A 7,114-nucleotide genomic window follows, 5' to 3' on the forward strand; every position below is an offset into this window, starting at 1 on the left:
AACTCTGAACCTGTTTGTTGATTTCAGAGTGGAATAGAGATCGCAAAGGTGTGCTGACACTGAAGTTCATACATTTCTACAGTTTGGGAAAGGATGAAGTCCTAACACACGGCTCCTATGGGACAGCAGGCAACACCCATGGCCATTTGGGGTGGCAGTGACCATGGCATCAGAGTCCAGCCTGCAGGGTCTGGCCAGCAGGTCATGGCACTCTCTGGGGGCAAAAAGACCTTGAAGAAGGGGGATGTTCTGGTGAGGAGAAAAATGTGATGAATTGGGAAGGATGGAGGCCTGCTCCATATGGGGGAAAAAGTATATAGGCAACCAAGTTTTGTTATAGCGGTTGTTTGTGGAACAAGTGCATTTATGACAAAGGCATCAGCATGCAAAAAGAGTTTCCTTCACAGGACTCTCTCTCTTCACATGTATGCACATCAAAGACTCATGGTGCATGTGTATTCATTTTTCAGTTGGTTGGCTCAGGCTTGGGTTTGGGTCACTAGGTGCCACTGAAATACAAACAGATGTTAATAATATTGCAGCAGGAATGTTAGACTTCGTTCTTTGGTACCCAAGAGATGGAGCCTAGAGCTTGCAATTTTCAGAGTCCTCCTGGGCATTCAAGTTTCTGGCTCCTCAGAGTCTTAATCTTCTTCTTAGCATTGCTACAATTTTCAGCTGTTTATCCTTGCAGGAGGCTGTTCTTCAGATATCCAGTATGCAGATATTCAGTATTTGTCCTATGTCTCGCTTTGTGCTGTGGAATATGAGATTCTGCAGCTGCTGGTTAGCAGACTTCATACTCTAAGATTTTAACATCTTCATGCTTTAGCCATGGAGGTCATGGTCTGAATTCTCAGTTGTCACTACTGATGGCAAATAAGGTAAATCATCTGATTCACGTGTTAAGCAATAAAGGTGCCTATAATTACAGTGTCTTGGAAAAAAAATCATGGTGGCGGCTACTACAAACAAACTAGAAAACAAAATCTAAAAAGCTAAATGAATGCTTGTGAGACACTGCATTATTATATTAATTATTGGCTCAGACCAACTCAAGTGTGGAGACGGGTGTGGGGGAAGGGACAGGTTGAATATCACAGAAGTGAGGTAGTGCCTTGTCCCACATGGCAGCCCCTGTTAGTGTCCTGGGGCAGCCCTGGAGCAGCTGTCAGTCAAAGACAGCCCAGGAGCACACCCACACCATGCCACCTGGAACCCTTAACCCAGCCTCTGATTGGCTGGGACTTTAGTTTAAAGGGTAACATACAACCAAAATAAAGTATTCCACAAACTGTTGACTTAGCACATGCTAACCCATACAACTTGGAAAGTCTAACCCATTAAATCAGAGAAAAAGAGAAAATTATATAGCTACCACTGGACAGTCCTGTGCAAATCCAGCTTCCACACGGCCAGATGGTAGGGCTCAAGTGAAGATAGAGAGTACATGTTGCTGGTTTTATTGCTCTGCCCCCCCTGTGGTCACCCCTCCCAGGTGGCAGCTGGAAGGTGTTCTCCAGCTGAAGACAAAGGAGAACAAGAAAGGATTTCGAGTTGGAAACCAATGAAGGTTTTTGGTAGATTGGGAAAGCATTTGGTCCAAATCCAGGACCCTGAAGAGAATAATATGGTGAGTAGGTAGGAGTGGTTTGAGTTCTGCTGTATCTTTGATTCCCTTGAGGCAATGAGAATATTATGTAGCAAAATTTTTACTGCATGTCATTTTCCCGTGGTATACCCTGACATTCCCCCTTACCCTGGCATTTGGATCCCTAGCATTGTAATAAGGACCCCTCGGAAACCTGGTTGGTGGGAGGGATGAGGGTGGTAATTTGGGTTATGTATTTTTGTTTAGGTTACGATACCTGGGCCTATAAGATTACCAGCTCTAAAATGCAAGGTGGCCTAACTACTGAAAATGGGCCTATCATTAAGGTTTGTACAAGGGGTACAATCACACTGCAATATCAATGGGCAATAGAGAATCTTGAATTCACCATGCCATTTTGATAGTTCACCTTACAAGTCCAAGTGTAATGCTTGATATTGTTATTAAATAAGCAAGGAATATATGAAGTGCTGGACCTCACCAGAGAAGAATGCTATATTAAGAGCCATGAGCGAAAGTGAAAGAAATCACTGACCAATCTGCTGGGCTACCCCAATAGAATTTTTACTGAACAGGTTGATTCCATGAACTCGCTCCCCTCAAATCCTGTTTTACATCTTGCCTGCAATTTGGGACTCACGGGGTGGGAAATGATGACTTGCATAGAGTGGAGTTTCTATATTGACTGAACTCCTGTTTTTGCTTATTGAAATAGCAATTGCCCGCTACATGATTCCTCATATTCTTGCCTCTTTATCCTCTACTTTGTTACCCTTTAAACTTTTGCCAAGATCTCATTTTTTTTAAAGTTTACCAGTAAAGTACGCTCTGAGAAAACATATGCAGCATTTCTCCTTTGCCCTCTGTCTTAAGGTGTTAAAAGGACTGAAGGTTTTTCTAATATGTCTGGAGGGTGAATACTGTTAGAGCCTTCTATATTTTTAAAGTAAAGCCACCTTCTATATTTTTAAAGTGAAACTGCTTGGTGAGCTTGTAGCTCAAGAGTTGGGGTCTTAAAATGCTGAAAAAAGTACTCATGGATCTGGCATCCAGGGATGAGAGTTGCTGTATCATATTTGAAATGGGTGGCTGGTGGGAGTGAATTCTAAATAAGGTACCATCAGCTAAATAAATCATTCTGCCAGCAACAGATTTAGCGAGGCCTATTTCTGGAGGGTTGCACCTCATACTTGGATTCTCCATTGTCTTATATGGTAGTGACCTTGATCCAAGCTTTCCTTGAGGATGGGACATTCTTAAACTCTTTCCTTTTGAGTTTCTCTGCCCATGGCTGTACTAAATCAAACAGTCCTAGGGAACACTTCTGGCCACTTGAATTCAATACTCTGTTATGTCAAATTCTCCAAATGGTGCTTGGCATCATGCTGACCTGTGCCTGTAGCAGTTTCCCAAATGGTTCCTGAACCACAGGAACAGTGTGGGAGCAAGCTTTGGCCAAGGTGATTTCCAGCAGGTAGTTTGCATTTTGCCACCCTGTTTAGGAGGGCAAGAGCATTTAGTACTACATGACATGGGCTGTTCACAGTCTGCTGCCCTTAACAGCAGAAAATGGTCCTCGAAAATTATGTGTAGGAGCGTAGACATAGTCTCTGCTATCTGTAGGAATTACAGCTTTTCCTCTGACCTACTGATACACTAATAGAGCTTTTATCCATTAACTAACTGCCTGTTTATACAGACCCATAGAAAATAAGCATGTTAGAAATCCCTTCTCTGCTGTTAGATTTGGCTGGAAGTGGCTAAGAACTTCGAAGTTACTAGTAGGTGATGGACAGTGATGAGAAGGGGAATTCATAGACGTGCAAATGTACAGACACATTTGTGCATGTACATGTGCTTGCAAAAAGGCTGCAATCACAAACCTTTCCTAAGGAAATCAGACTAGAAATGTGGAGAACAAACAAACTGGTCAAATCTGGTGGAGCATGCTCTGTAACCCATCTCGGTGGTTTTGATGGGATAGTAAGTAAGTAAATAAATAGGGTAAACTGTAACCTGGAAACCTGGCCTTTTGGCACTCTACATTGCTCTGTCCCCTGGAATGACTTCAATGGAACTGAATTTTATGCAGAAAAAGGCCACTAAGAACTAATGCATGCTTTTTGAACACATTTGACTACATTGCATAGCAAGCAATCTACAACTGTGGCTGTGCAGAGATGTGCATGAGCTACCATTAAACCAACTTGGGGTCCCTCATCAGTGTAGTAACTCGAAGCTCGACACATAGTAGAAGCCACTTGAGTGATGGGGTATATTCTTGGTTGGTGAGCTTGCCCTGAGCTAGTGCTTATGTTAGCATATGCAAGGTGGCTCGTACAAGGTTGGATCAAGGACACTGCAGTATGTTAGACTGGCCTACCCAGACAGTGCCAGCACTCGGCACAGTCTAAAACTTGTGTGCTGTTGCTGTTCATTTCCAGCCTGAAATACCCTTCTGCCCTTTGAAGTTGCAAAGAAAACCTTGAAAATATGATCTGTGCTAAACTTGGGTAGCAAATCCTCCTGAGTCGGCAAGCAACCGAACCAAAGGTTGCAAGCGGCAAGAAAATAGCTTGTACTTTCTGTAGCATGAAATCTTCAAGAGAAGGGTTTAAGAGGTCAACATTAGCAGGTTACATCTAGTCTCTTCAGTAGATATAATTTACATTCACAGCCTGAACCTGCTGCTCATGCTTCCCTTGATATGCTATCCCTCCCTTCATCCTATTCCCCCAATGCCTGAATGTGGAATTGTTGATATGCTGTCAGCTGGGGGTGGTTTATTTATCCTGCACAAGGAAAAGAAAAAACATGTGCACGTTGTTTTTATACCTGGATTCTGAGGAATTTCCAAACAATCTGCGCTGAAAAAGAAATGTTTCCTCATGAATTTCCACAAGGACTGATAAAAATCGAGGTTTTTAATGATTTAGATGGTGATTATGAATTTTTTCTCACTTATCAGCAATCAACAGAAGACCAAAGTGGCAGCCTTAAAGACAGCATGATATAGCTAGCAAGGGTACAAGACATTACAGGCTGTCAAGATGGTATTGTTCAGAGCTGTCAAAATTAAAGACAATTTATGCGTTGTAAGGGCAGGCTAAAATCAAGGCCTTGCAACTGCAGAAGAACCTAAACATTATAGTAGTCTAGCTGCTAGAAATATCTCATTGACTGAATGTTAATGCATTTGTGGGCTTTTCAGGAGTGCACATTGAGGGCAGCAGAAAATGGAATGGAGTTTAATCTGGAAGGAGACAAGAAAATTATGTCTTTCTCTGTTAGAATCAAAGCCAAGGAGAATTTGGACACTTTCCATTACTTAGAACTGACTAAGCCTCTCTTTTGAATTTAGTGTAGTGTCTATTGCAGAGATGCCAGCAAAGCTATCCATCAAATGCTGGGAGCGAAAAAACACAGGTGCTCTCCTGACCCAGCTATTTATAGGAAAGGGTTGCAATTGCATGTGATACAAATGCCGTGGTTGTGTTTTTACATTGCAGAGCTCTAAATCCACCTCTTTGGCTGAAAACACAGCTCAAAAATTATAATTGGCTATCAGTTGTAGCTGTTTAGCAAAGCTGAAAAAGCAGGAATTAAATTTAGCTACAGGAGACTGGGAAAGGAGAAGTAAATTTGGGAATCTTTGTAGAAAACATACTGGTTTGAGAGAAAGATGGAAGGGCACCAAAGCATTTGCATGGTATGTTAGTGAAAGTATAATAATATTTTATCAAAACCTGTACATCCAGCCATATGCATATTTAGGATATGGAAAGTGCTATGGCTTCTAGATACAGACCAGGAGTTGGATTGGCACATATTTCACTAAACTGCCCAGAAATTTTTTATTTTTTCTCCTGATTTCCTGAGGGAATCCCAGGTAAACTGTTTTTTCTAAGAAGATTAATGTTGCTGTATGTTTCTAAAAGTTCTCGTAATTTGTTAATTCTTAAGGCTAAAAATTATAATGAGTATGAGAAACATCTGGGATTAAATCAGAAACATTTGCAGAATACTGAAGGAATCATTTAGAGCTTTGCATAATGATATGAACGTGTTGCTTCTTTTCTCAACGTGACTGCTATTGTCTCAGTTTCCATAATAATTGTTTCAATATATTTTTAACCACTTTTTAAAATAAGTCCAAACAGATTGCAAAGCCAGCAACAAATTAAGCAATTTCAGATTTTTGCCTCTCTCAGAAATCTTACAGCAATTCTGCTAAAACTGATGTGCAAACACATTGACCTACTTTGGCAGAGATCTCCACAAGAGTCTTACAGGAGTTAGAGTCTGCACTCTGTTGTTAGTTCTTTCAAAATGCTTTAAGTAAGTGATTGATTGGTTAGAAAGTCACATAATCAGCTGTTAAATTGCTGATGTACAGAAAAAAGTGCATATTTATAAAATAAATAAATTTTTAAAACCCAAACCCTGTCCCTATTCTGCGTTGTGAGAGGGGTTCTGCTTGTTCAAAGGAAGCAAACTCTATGTCAACTACCTGCTCACCTGAGAAGTTGCTAGAAAAGACAGCATAAACAAAGGGTGTGGACAACAAATCCGAGGATATTCAGTTTTGCAGGAATACCAGAAATCTTACAGCCTCTGCCTCATCTGATCTAAGGAAACATAAAGAATTTAAATGGAAAGAGTGTCAATTTAGATTAGGTACTAGGAAAAGATTCTTTACTGTGAGGGTGGTAAGGCACTAGCACAAGGTTGCCCAGAGAAGCTGTGGATGCCACATCCCTGGCAGTGTTCAGGGTGAGGTTGGATGGGACTTTGAGCCACCTGGTCTAGTGGAAGATGTCCCTGCCAAGGTGGGGGGGTTGGAACTGAATGATCTTTACGGTCCATTCCAACCCAAACCATTCTATGACTCTATGAAATCATATCCCAGCAGTACTCCATTCTGTCTTGTGCAAAACTCCGTCTTTCAGAAAGGAAAGAAAGCTTCAGGGAGCTAATAAGGTGACTATAACTATGCCCAGCTTTTGGTTGTAATATGCCACAGACAGCATTTAATCCTGTGCCTCTGGTTTCCAGTGAGCCCAGTACTGAGAAATGTTACTATAGGGAAGCAATGATGACTGGCATCCTACTGATGAAAGGCTTTTATTACAGAGCAGAACCGCCCCTGCCAGTGGGATGTTCAGGAGCACTGCCCTAGCACTATTCCTATAAATAATGTGCTGTGACCATTTTACTCCTCTTGCTGAGCAGCATGGTAGAAAGTGAATGCCTACATCTAATGTACTATTTTTTTAACCTACTTTCCAAAAGATTTGAAATATCTGTGAGTGTGTATTTCTCCCATTTTTTACTCCAAACCCCAGCAACTATATATATTTCTGAGCAATATGGGATTTTTAGTGTATTTGACAAAAAGATAGAGGTCTCAAGCACCTTTAGTTTTTACCTATGTGGTGGAGTAGAGAAAAAACGTTGTAGTGTAACTTTTACTCCTGATATGACATGAGGAGGGAGAGAAGT

General features: G+C 41.3%; 1 long non-coding RNA gene across 1 annotated transcript; it reads right to left on the reverse strand.

Annotated features, from left to right (window-relative positions):
• Positions 1-406: 406 nt before the first annotated feature.
• Positions 407-6,451, reverse strand: LOC108497448. The gene is made up of 3 exons (XR_001874835.1): positions 6,413-6,451; positions 6,131-6,240; positions 407-509 (listed from the first exon to the last, which is right to left on the reverse strand). It is a non-coding gene; the product is annotated as an uncharacterized LOC108497448 (long non-coding RNA).
• Between the last annotated feature and the right edge of the window lie 663 nt (positions 6,452-7,114).

This window comes from Lepidothrix coronata, unplaced genomic scaffold (genome assembly GCF_001604755.1).
Source record: "Lepidothrix coronata isolate B3197 unplaced genomic scaffold, Lepidothrix_coronata-1.0 Scaffold48, whole genome shotgun sequence".
NCBI lineage: Eukaryota > Metazoa > Chordata > Aves > Passeriformes > Pipridae > Lepidothrix > Lepidothrix coronata.